This window comes from Orycteropus afer, unplaced genomic scaffold (assembly GCF_000298275.1).
Source record: "Orycteropus afer afer isolate SDZICR_OR568_19922 unplaced genomic scaffold, OryAfe1.0 scaffold00022, whole genome shotgun sequence".
Classification (NCBI taxonomy): Eukaryota; Metazoa; Chordata; class Mammalia; order Tubulidentata; family Orycteropodidae; genus Orycteropus; species Orycteropus afer.
In genome coordinates this window covers 20,418,130-20,431,661 of record NW_006921609.1, presented here as the reverse complement: position 1 = coordinate 20,431,661, position 13,532 = coordinate 20,418,130, and positions in this window count along the sequence as shown.

Genomic DNA, 13,532 nt, shown 5'->3' with positions numbered 1-13,532 from the left:
AAGTGAAGAAGAAAGAATAATAATAAAAATGATGAAGAAAAGAATAATAATAATAATTTTAAACCAAACAAACTAAAAAAGAAAAAAAAAAAAAAAATCTGGGTGGGGTGGGACAGGACACCCAGGCTCCAAGAGAGCACACAGACTAGGTTGGAATTCTTGTTGGCCCAGAAGGTAGGTGGGAGTGAGGGATGGCAACACCTCCATTCAGCAACAGAGTGTGGGGTATAAGAGTAACAAGGGGAATATAGCACCTTTCCAGTCCTTCGTGTCCAGTATGTCCTTGTGGTCCCTGTCAAGTGGAGCTTATTCTTAGCTCCCTGGAATCTGGGAGAATGCTGTTGCTTTAAATATTCAAAATGGTTGAACTGCTTGTAAACATTCAAAATGGCTGTGCCCCCTGGATAGCCAAAAGTTCACAACGCAGCCCATCTCCCTCGCTGCTCCTTCCCCTTTTATTCACAGCCATCTGTGCAGTCCTCTGTGCAGCCTCTTGCTAGGAGCCTATTTTTAGGTTAATCCTTAAATTCTAACACCACTTAGCAATATCCAAGCTGTCTGTGATGTCAGGATGTCTGACAGACCACAATTCTGTATATATCCTTTTTCAGTGTTTTCATGCAGGTTCTTCTACTAGTTGGAATTTAGTTCACTTCTGTATCCTTCTTTTCAAAACTCTGGGCTCCAGAATTATCTTCTGTATCTGTGTTAATTGGTTCCTCTTTTCTTTGTTGAAGAGGTTCTGTGTAGTTTGTCTACCTATTCTGCCATCTTACCAGAACTGTCTTGGTGGCACATTTTACATGAATTATTTTCAGCAAAATTTTACTTGTGTGTGATATTAATGATTATATATATATATAATTTCTGCATTCTATTGCATCACTTTCTTTGAGATGGAACAAGTATGGATCTCTTCCAGTCAGTTGGCCATGTACCTATCTTCTAAATTTCTTGACACGGATGAATGAGCACTTCCAGTGTTACATACATTTGTTGAAATCTCTCAGTTTGTATTCTGTCAATTCCTGGAGCCTTGTTTTTTGTGACTACTAACACTACAGTTTGGACATCTTCCTTCAATATTATCAGCTCTATGCTATCTACTGAAATGGTAGAATGACTATGTGTATTCTTTCCATCTTCCTTTAATGGTTGCTGCATTTCTATATTTTGCCCATAGAATCCTTCAATATTGAAACTTGAGGCTTGAAATTGTTCCTCAGTTCTGTAAGCTTGAGAAATTCCAAGAATGTTCTTCCCTTTTGGTTTTCTCATTCCATTTCTTAAGTGGAGTGTGGGATATCATTGCTGATGTTAAACGGATCTTGGCTGAAAGCAGAGAATACCAGAAAGATGTTACTTGTATTTTATTGACTATGCAAAGGCATGTGATTGTGTGGATTAGAACAAATAATGGATAATATTGCAAAGAATAGGTATTCAAAACATTTCATTGTGTTCATGAGAAACCTGTACATAGACCAGAGAACTGTCCTTATAACAGTTCAGTAACACAGAGAAAGTGTTACTGAATGGTTAAAATTAGGAAAGACTTGTGTCAGGGTTGTATCCTTTCACCGTAGTTATTCAATCTGTATGCAAAGCTAATAATCTCAGAAGTTGGTTTATAATATGATGACGAACATGGCAAAAGGATTGGAGAAAGGCTTTTTAACAACCTGTGATGTGTAGATGATACTATTTTGCTTGCTGAAAGTGAAGAGGACTTGAAACATTTACTTATAAAGATCAAAGACTTCAGTGTGGATTACACATCAACATAAAGAGAATAAAAATCCTCACAACTGGCCAGCAAGCAACATCATGATAAATGGAGAAAACATTGGATTTCAGTTTACTTGGATGCAATACCAACCGAGCAATCAAGAAATTAAGTGACATATTTCATAGGGCAAATCTCCTGCAAAAAAACTTCTTCAAAGGTTAAAGAACAAAATTGTCCCTTTGAACACTAAGTTGTACCTGACCCAAGCCATGATATTTTCAATAGCTTCATATACATATGAAAGCAGGATAATGAATAAGGAAAATTAAAGAAGAATTGATGCATTTGAATTATGGTGTTGGTGAAGAATTTTGAATATACTATGAACTGCCAGAAGAACACACAAATCTGTCTCAGGGGAAGAACAGCTATAATGATCCTTAGAAATGAGGATGGTGAGACTTTGTCGCTTATAGTTTGGTCATGTTGTCAGGAGTGACCAGTCCCCAGAGAAGATCATGCTGGGTATATTAAAGAGTCAGCAAAAAAGAAGAAGAATGTCTATGAGATGAGTTAACACATGCTGCAACAATGAGCTAAGCATAGCAATAATTGTGAGGGTGGTACTGGACTGAGAAGTGTTTCATTCTGTTGTACATAAGGTTGTTATAAGTTCAAAACGCCTCACCAACTCCTAACAACAACAAGTGGCATAAGGAGCTTTGTTGTTGTTGTTATGTGCCATCGAGTCAAACCCGACTCAGAGCGACCCCTCCTTGGGTTTCCGAGGCAGTATCACTACGGAAGTAGGATTGCCCAACCTTCCTTCCGAGGAGTGGCTGGTGGGTTTGAACCACCAGCCGTCTGGTTAGCAGGCAAGTGTCTTAGCCACTATGCTACCAGAGCTCCCTAAGGAGCTTTGGTGATGCACTATTTAAATCTTTGGCTGTTAACCAAAAGTCAGTGGTTTTAACCATAAGCTGCTCCATGGGAGAAAGATGACTCAGTCTTCCCTTGTAAAGATTTACAGCCTTGGAAACCCTATGAGGCATTTCTACTCTGTTCTGTAGGGTTTCTATGAGTAGGAATTGACCTGATGGCAGGAGATTTTGGGGTTTAGGTGGTGCTGACAGTTAATTGTTCAAATACTAGCAGAAAGATTGTGGCTGGAACACATCCACAGGTGCTTCAGAAGATTGGACTGTCAATCTGATTCTAAAAGGGCACAACCTTGGAAGACTTATGGAGCAGTTGTACTCTTGCACATGTGAGGTCACCATAAGTCATAACTGACTCAATGGCACCTAATAACCACAACAACTTTAATATAACATAATATGTTAGACCATTGGATTTGGAATAAAAAAATAAACAAAATTTTCTCTACCACTTATTAAATTTGTTTATTTTGATAAATTACTTAACTACCAATTTTTATTTCCAAATTTATAAAATGGGCATAATAAATGTACTTATCTCAAAGATTATTGTAGGAATTAGATAAAATATAATTTATAAAGTTGCTACTCCAGATCCTTCTATATATTAAGTGTAGGTTCCCGAAAGTTTCTATAATTTATTGAGTTGGATTAGGGAAGGGAGAAATTAGTTTATTAACAATCATCTCCAGAATACTACATGTTGTTGTTGTTGTTGTTATAGACCAATCAAATTACTCCCTCAGTAACACTGAGCATATGAGTAGATAATGAAAAAGAGATGACTTTCCATTAGAACAGACCAAGATAGAGGACATATTTTCCCAGATGTTAAACAGAATTTCTCTCTGATCTCTTATTAATAGATTTACACCTAACTTCCAATCAGAGGTGAGAAGTGGTGGTGAAAATAGAGAAGAGTAGCCATCATTGGCTCAATTATTTTTTATTTTATTTTTTTTTTCCAACAATGTGTGAATTAAAATAGTTCTGTTTAAGCAGTGAAAGAATTATCTTCAAAATTCTGAACCAAAATGTAAAAGTTTAATTTTATTTCTGATCAAAAGAAGAGAAAGATTTTTTTTTTAATTCTGCAAACAATTAAAACTGATATCTGATATCCCTTTAAGAAAACTCCTATACAATACTCAACAGATATTAGATATCATTGGCAATTAACAATATCTGTATATCCTTGTAAATTTTATAAGGTAACTTGCTTTTAGTTATTTTGACTGGCCTAGTAAGTAGAGGTACACATTTTTATTTGAATGATGTGCTTCATATAAACAATAATTATGGATTGAAGCCCTCCTTTTACTATTCAATGGAGCTTGTTGTTTCTAGATGCCATCAAGTCAGCTCTGACTCATTGCGAGCCCATGCACAAAACACTGCCTGAACCTGAGCTATCTACATGATTCTTATTATGCTTGAGACTGTCATTGCAGCTACTGTGTCAGTCCATCTGATTGAGCATCTTCCCTTCCTTCGCTGACACTCTACTTTACCAAGCATATCGTTCTCCAGGGAATGGTCCCTTATGACAACATGACCAAAGTAGGTGAGACAAAGTCTGACCATTCTCACTTCCAAGGAGCATTCCAGCTGCACTTCATCCAGGACAAACATGTTTGTTCTTCAAGCAATCCATGGTATTTTCAATATTCTTCATCAACACCACAATTCAAAGGCATCAACTCTTCTTCGGCCTTCTTTATTCATTGTCTAGCTTGCCCATGCATATGAGGTGATTAAAAATACCATGGCTTGGGCCAAGCACACCTTAGTCTTCAGAGTGGAATCTTTGAAGACAAACTTTCCTTTTACTACCTTAAACGGAACTTACATGAATTAATTACAGAAGTACTGCCCAGTAGTATTGAACATTGTAAAATATGTCTTAAAAGCATTAATGATTTTTTCTAAAGTACTTTTGCATCTAGAATTACTTTTAATGCAGTTTCCCTTATTTTTAATTCCATAATTTTCCCTGGGAGCTCTGGTAGCATAGTGCTTAAGGCACTTGACTGCTAATCAGAAGGCTGGCGGTTCAATCCCACCAGCCACTCCTAGGAAGGAAGATGGGGCAATCTACTTCCATAGTGATACTGCATTGGAAACCCAAGGAGGGGTTGCTATGAGTCAGGTCTGACTCGACGGCACATAACAACAGCAACATAATTTTTCCCTTTCAGTGATGTAAGAAAACCACATCATTATTCCTAAAGAGGCATGAAGAGAGAGATACAATAGCAATAGCAACAACAAATATGGCAATCTTAGAGGCAGAAATAATTTAGTCTGAGAAACTATCATATCAGTCCTGTAAAAATAATACTATTTTATCCAAGTATTTTGGATATATCCTTATAATCATACAATATTCTGTAGTTTTTTTCCTTCAACTAGTATATACTGAGATCCTATTGGCAGAAAGTTGTATTACAGATAGCACAATACTATACCTCTCATGTCCATGCTTTGCACAAGCCACTTGGTTGGTTTAGAATGCCCTCCTCTTCCAAACTAACTCCAATCTGAATTTGAGATTCAATTTAAATATTACCTTTTCGGTGCAAACATGCCTCTCTTTGCTCTGCTTCCCTATAACATATTTTATGCAAACCTGTAATAACAGTTATGACATTTTTCTCATCATTTGCTTCTTGAGTACTGTCCCCAGAGGCTAAAAACTCCTTAAGAATAAGAAAAAAATATTCATCTTCTCATCTTTGGTCTAAGCACAGTGTCTGGCACAGACTGCACACTCAATTCAAATTCATGAATGATGAATTAATAAACAAGTGAATAATTTTCAATGACAAAGAAGACATATCCAGATGGCATAAAAATAACAGAAACAAACTTTCATGATGTCACTCCTTTAATAGAGTCTCTGCCTCTCACAATTTTATTTTAAAAGATTGTTCCAAGGCAAAAACTTGGAGCATTTATCAACTTCATTATAACTGTAAAATCAATAACCAAAATTTTCAGAAGACCTATAAAAATGCAAAAGAGAAAAAAAAATTAAAAATGACCAGTAGAAAAGAGAAAGTGGGTAAAAATGAATTCTGTTCTATCTGAGTTGATGGTAATATATGTTTCAAATCAATTTCCCTCTTATCTACACATAGTGCCTAAGACATTTGACTGCTAACCAGAAAGCTGGTGGTTCAAACTCACCAACCACTCCTCAGAAGGAACACTAAGCCACCTACTGCCATAGAGGTACCACCTCAGAATCCCAAGGAGGGGTCACTATGAGTCAGACTCAATTCAATGGCAGTGCGTTTCTTTCTTTCTTTTTTTTTTTTGGTTCTAAACCAAGGCTTTCTTTTTGTCATTGTGCTTACTAAAGGCATTATAACCTGCTGATTAACTGATGATTCTGATACAGCACAGAAGAAAGCACTATTAATCCTTTATTCCTAAAACCTTTACCAATGTATTCATCAAGCAGTTGGGTTTGGTTTCCTGGGAATATACTTTTATATTCATCATCTCTCTTAAGGCATGTTATCAGGAGGGACCAATTCTTGGAGAAGGACATCATGCTTGGTAAAGTAGAGGGTCAGAAAAAAAAAAGGGGAAGACCTTAAATGAAATTGTTTGACACAGTGGCTGCAACAATAGGTTCATACATAGCAACAGTTGTGAGGATGATACAGGACCAGGAAATGTTTGGTTCTACTATGCATAAAGGCACTGTGAGTTAGAACCAACTCAACGACACTTAAAAACAACATCTTAAGAGAAACATTTATTCTTATTGGACATACTCAATATGTTTAGGATGTCACTAAGTCCCCATTTGACATAATACTCAATATAAGAAGCACTATAAATGGATACTAATAATCTTCAAATTCTTGATATAATGAGTTTTTCCAATTTTCCAATAAATGAAATAACTTATACATAAAAAATTCACACCTGCACTATTCACAATAGCCTAAAGATGGACACAACTTAAAGGTCCATTAACAGATGAATGGATAAACAAAATATGGTACATACCTACAGTAGAAAACTGTTTAGTAGGAGAAATGAAGTCTTGAAACATACTACTGGATGGATGGAACTGGAACACGTTATGCTGAGTGAAATAAGTCAATCACAAAAGGGCAAATATTGTATGATTTTATTTATATAAAAAGACAAGAGAAGGCAATGTATATAGAGCAGTTTATTTGTGGTTACCAGAGCTAGGAAGGAGAGAAAAAGGGTGTTTAATGGTGATGGAAAATTCACATTCATCAAGGTATAGTTGCAAAGCCTATTGTAATTGCTGTCAATAAGTTGTACCCCTTTAAGAAGTTTAATTGGAAAAACTTATGTGATAGATATATTTACAAAAATGGCAAAAAAAAAAAAAAAAAGAAAGAAAAAGTAGCTGCTGTGGCTGCTTATGTACAACCAAATACCTCATGGGATTTTGTTCCTTTGTTTGGAGGTTTAGGGTCATGATTTCATGGGACATTCCTAACTGACCTAATAACTTGTTTAGTGCTTCTGTTCTATTCCTTAATTTATTGTGTAGTGTCTGCAGTCTTAAAAGTTTCCCAGTAAAAGGAAATAAGGAAAACAATATCATTTACAATAGCTACCAAAAAGATAAAATAATTAGGAATAAATCTTCCCAGGGATACAAAAGACCTATACAAAGAAAGCTATGAAACACTAATAAAAAGAAATATAAGAGATCCACATGAATTAAAGAACATACCATTTTCATGGATAGAACAGTAAACATTATGAAAATGTGGATACTACTCAAAGCAGTCTATAGATTCATTGCAATTTTGATGCAGGTTCCATCAGCATTAATTAAGGACACAGAGAAACCAATAGCTGATTTTATGTGTAAGGGAAAGAGACCTTGGATAAGCAAAGCATTATTGAAGAAGAACAAAGTAGGAGATCTTACACTTTCCAATCTCAAAACCTACTATCCAGCCACAATAGTCAAAACAGCCTTGTATTTTAACAATGATAGACAGATAGACTAGTGGTATAGAATTGAGAATTCAGAATTAGATTCATTTACCTATGAACAGTTAATGTTTGACAAGTGTCAAAACTCATTAAGTGGGGAAAAATAGTCTCTAGCAAATGGGGCTGGCAAAACTGGATATTCATTTGCAGAAAAGTGAAACAAGATCCATACTTCACACCGTATTAAAAAACTAAGTCAAGATGGATTAAAGACCTAAATGTAAATGCTAAAACAATAAAGTTCATCAAAGAAAAAATAGAGACAAACTTAAGGGCCCCAAATTATGGTATAAATAAACTATCAAGCATAACTAAATATATACAACAGCAGAAGATAAAATACATGACTGGGACCTTGTAAATATTAAATTCTTATGTGCATCAAAGACTGCTCCAAAAGAGTAAAAAGAGAACCTACATATTGGTGAAAAGTATTTGGCAATTACAGGTCTGAAAGAATTTATCTCTAAAATTTATAGAAAACCTTAATACCTCAACATCAAAAAGACAAACAATTCAAGTTAAAAAAAGAATGAGCAAAGGACATGAACAGACACTTCACCAAAGAAGATATTCAGGTGGCCCAGAAACACATGAAAAAATGCTCATAATCATTAGGCATTCCAAACCAAAAAACAAACTGCTATCGAGTCAATTCCAATTCATAGTGACCCCTCCTTGGGTTTCTGGGGCAGTTTGTCTACGGAAGTAGATAGCCTAATCTTCCTTCTGAGGAGTGGCTGGTGAATTTGAACTGCCAGACTTCTGGTTAGCAGTTAAATACCTTAGGCACTATGCCACCAGAGCTTCCCATTAGGCATTGGAGAGATGTAAATCACAATGAAAATGAGATATCTCATCCCAGCAATAATAGCAAAGTTCAACAAGACAGAAAATAACAAATACTGACAATGGTATGAAAAAAATTTGAACTCTCATACACTGCTGGTAGAACTGTAAAATGATACAACCACAGTGCAAAATGGTATGACACTTCCTTAAAAAGTTGGAAATAGAAATACTATTTGACTTAACAATCCCACTACTAAGTACACATTTTAAAGAAGTGACAGCTGGGGTGTGAATAGATATATGCACACCCATGTTAATTGCAGCAATATTCACTACAGCAAAGAGATGCAAAGAGCCTAAGTGCCCATCAATGGATGAATGGATAACCAAACTATGGCACACACAATGGAATGTTATGCAACATTAAAGGAAAACGAAGAATCAGAGAAACATTCCATAATGAGGATGAACTTGGGCTGAGTGAAATTAGTAAATCACAGACTGACAAATATTGTATGAGCTCACTATAGTAAAAAGTCTGCAGTGTAGTAAATTACCTGGTATGGCTTTTCTAGCCATAAGTCTTTGTAAACTCTAAGGTAGAATTTACTGTGAGCAACTGAGGAGCTCCTGATTGCTAAAGTTGTCCATCTAGGGTATTTCTCTTGGGAGTGGCACAAAACAATGTTCTGGGAGGTTCCCACTCTCTTTCAGGTGCTTAGAATTCTGATGTTATGATTGATTGGTTTGGCCACTCTGCCTGCCCCAAAAAGAGGCCTCCTAGAGGCAGAAGTCTCTCTCTGACTGCTGGCTGAGGAAGGATGTCCCCCTGAGAGACATGCATTGCTGACAGAGACACCAAGGAACAACACTGCCGAGAGAGAGACTGAGAGACTGTTGGCTGAGAGACAGCGGGCTGGGAGAGAGACTGAGCATTCTTCCTGAACTTGAATTGTAGCCTGGTGGTTCCCTAATAAATCCCATAATCTGTGAGTTCTGTGTGGCCACTGCAGTGAATTATCAAGCCCAGGAGAGATATGGTGAGTGCTTTGGGAGGAACAATTGGTTAAAGGGCTGGAGGAAGGCAGCATGTCTCACCTTGCAGGAATAGCCCTTGGGCTATTGATGGTGATTCTGTTTTTCTCTTGTGGGGTTAGAGAAGGTCAGAAGATGTGGCCTTCTTGTCTTTTTTGCAAAGTCAAATAAAGGATTACACATGGCAAGAAACTTTCTTTGGTGGTTAATAGGGATGGGAGGAGATGGGAAGGGGAGAGAAAAAAAATAAAAAACCTCCAAGTGACCATCCAAGGCACATCAATTGCTCTCTATTCACCTAGAGCAACAGAGGAATTAGAAGAGTCAGGAATAGGAGGAGGATATGGCATGCATGGTTAACTGCCTCCATGAGCAACTGCCTCCTTTGTCATGAGACAAGAAGAACTAGATGGTGCCCAGCTACTCTTTCTAAACATTTTGATCAAAAATTCCATAAAGGGGTAGTTCTGCACAGAATTTCAAATTCTAATGAATCTATAGGAGCTCTGGTAGCATAGTGGCTAAAGCACTTGACTGCTAACCAGAAGGCTGGCAGTTCAAACCCACCAGCCACTCCTCGGAAGGAAGGTTGGGCAATCCTACTTCCGTAGTGATACTGCCTTGGAAACCCAAGGAGGGGTCGCTATGAGTCGGGGCCGACTCGACGGCACATAACAACAACAACACAACAACAATAGAATCTATATTTTCTGGAGCCATGGAGGGTGGATGAACCACTGGAAGTATTGTCCCAAGATAGTCTTTAAACCTTAAACCAAAAGTATTCCCTGAAGTCATCTTAAAACTCAATAATAGTTTAGATTAACTAGTAAAAACGACCTCAACAAAACAAACTCAACTCACTGCTGTCAAGTCAATTTCAACTCATAGCAGACCCCTCCTTGGGTTTCCAAGGTGGTATCTCTCTACAGAAGTAGATTGTCCAGTCTTCCTTCTGAGGATTGGCTGGTGGATTTGAACCATCAGCCATCTGTTAGCAGTTAAACGACACTATGCCACCAGAGCTCCCCAAAAAATGGCCTATCTTGAACATTATGTTCTTTTAACGACTTTCTAGATGGGATTAAATGGACAATAGGAAGTAGAAAATTTAGGTAGGAACTTTATGTGGCAAAGTGTTTATATGAATGAGGAAGGAACATCTTCAGTAAAAGAGGATGAGAATAGCTGCACATTCATCATTGTATACAAACAAACTGTTGAAGTGGTGTATGTTTTTCTGTGTATATTGTCAACAGCAACAAGAAAAAATAAAATTTAAAGGAAAATAAAAAAAGACCTCACACCTGTATGCCTGTAAGTATGGATGCTTCAAAAGGAGAGAAAACTCTCCCCTTCCTCAAGGAATTTCCATTCTTCTTTTATAGTATTCTCGTGATCATGCTGACCCAGACGTGAGTTATAAATTTGTAAATGGACTATTTTTCTAAGGTCAATACATCCCCAATTAACATTATATTTTAGATAAGAACTAAGGAAAGCTAGATTTGATTTTTTGTGGAACAATCACTTGTTTTTATCTTGTTTTATTATCTTTTCTAATGACTTTCAACCCACCTTGCAATTTATGTGACAATGTTAGCTGTTTGACCTTAGCATCTGCTCTTCGAGTGCTTTTACCACGTGCATGATCCTGTGTGAGACATTGATAAATTCTGTCTGAGATATAAAGGACGATAGGTGATTTTTAAAATATATTTTTTTCTGTGGTCCCACTTTCTCCTCAGAAGTCTTTCATTCTATTTCCAAGTTGAGTTGATTGATTCTGGACTAGTTTAAACTCAAAGACTAAAGCAACCAGCTGAGAGGAAAAAAAAAAAAAAGATAGAGATATATTTTAAAACTGCCTTGGTTTTATACTCTGATCCATTCAATGGAAAAGCTCTTTTGTGGATAAAAAAATCTTTTTTTTGTAAGCTGTAGTACTCTCAGTTACTACTGAAGTGAAGCATTGCAAAAGAGGAAGAACAGTTGAAATGCTGACTATATAATATATACTAAATGTAAAAGAAGGAGTAAGTAAATTTGAATAGGAAAGATTGAGACTTTATTTATGATATTCTTTCTCTCTCTTTCTCTCTTGTGTGTTTGTATGTATGATATTTAATTACATCAATAAGAGAAGTAGAAAGCTTTAGTTATAAGTAGTGACTAAGTGCATAATAGGTAAAAAATGGAAATTATTAAAAATATGAAAGGAAGTTTTACCTTGTAGTAAACACTATCAAAGAACTAATGAAAAAAATACATTCTCTCCCTGTTTTTGAAATTCAAGTACCTGGGCACTATTCTTAAGTGCAATGACTAGCTAGTACACAGTAAGAATCTTTTCAGAAGTTCTACCTTATCCACCTAGTACTTTAAAATTCTACCAAGAAAATTTTTGCTTATCCTTAAATATCTTAGTCCTCATATAAATGAAAATCTCAGTTGGAAGAGGTAAAATTAAGTTTTGAGATGTTTCCAATGCAATATTTATGTTTCTGAAGAAGAGTTTGACCCATTGGATGCCTTTGATGGTATTTTATATACTGATGGGGACACTAGTTGAAGACAAACATTTTCGATCTATCAGATACTCTTGAAGTAGCAACGTATTATACTTGTTAGAGAGCATTGTGGTGGGAAGTTATAATAATCTTTGGATTCTTTACATATTTATAGTTTGTATATTAAACTGATTTAGAAAAAGTTTTTTGTTTTTTTTTTTTAATTCATTTTACAACAATAAATTACTAACTCTTTGAGATCTACTGATTCCTTATGTAATTTATTGCTACCCAACACAGGAGCTCTGGTAGCACAGTGCCTAAGGCACTTGACTGCTAACCAGAAGGCTGGTGATTCAAACCCACCAGCCACTCCTCAGAAAGCAGGTTGGGCAATCCTACTTCTGTAGTGATACTGCCTCGGAAACCCACGGAGGGGTTGCTATGAGTCAAGGCCAACTCGACGGCACATAACAACAACCACAACAGCTACCCAACACAATGGAAAATATCATGATTTATATATTTGAAAAATTTTCTATCCATGTACATTTTTCTCCTCTTTATGATCACCCAAACTGATATCATGGAATTCAGTGTTTGGAGAAAAAGAATTATCAGTGTTTTCAGGGTACTTATTTTTCCAATATGTGCATATAAACCTTTTGATTTCAGTGACCCTTTTGCTTGAGAGGGTTCTCTATTTAACCACTCTGCTTTATAAACCACCCAACACCATCACTGTTTTTGTTGTTGTTGTTGTTATGTGCTGTCGAGTCCAAACCGACTCAGAGTGACCCCTCCTTGGGTTTGCAAGGCAGTATCACTATGGAAGTAGATTGCCTAATTTTCCTTCCAAGGAGTGGCTGGTGGGTTTGAACTGCCAGCCTTCTGGTTAGCAGTCAAGTGCCTTAGTCATTACGCTACCAGAGCTCCTATCCCTCTCTTTTTCTGAGATGAAATATTTTACCTTTTAATCAACCACAGCAAGATGTTTAAAAAGGTGAGTCTTGGAGATTGTAGAGACATTAGTTTGAAGAGTAAGGTGAGTGTGAGCCAAGCCATAGTTTCTTAAACAACTTCATATGCATGTGAAAGCTGGACAATTAATAACAAAAAAACAAAGAATTGATGCATTTGAATTGTGGAGTTGGTGAAGAATACTAAAAATAACATGGATGGCAAGAAGAATGAACAAATCTGTCTTGCAGGAAACATAGCTGGAATGCCCTTTAGAAACAAGAATGGCCAGGCTTTGTCTCACATACTTTGATCATGTTGTCAGAAAGGACCGTCCCTGGAGAAGGATATCATACTTGGTGTCAGCAAAAAGGGGAAAGGCTCTCTGCAACGTGGATTGACACAGTGGCTATGATGTTGGGTTCAAATACAGTAAGGATTGTTAAGAGTGCACAATCAGGCAGTATTTCTGTTGTGCATAGAGTTGCTATAAGTCAGAGCTGACTTGATGGCACCTAACAACATCGCATCATTCACTCACTCAACAAATGATTTTATATATATATA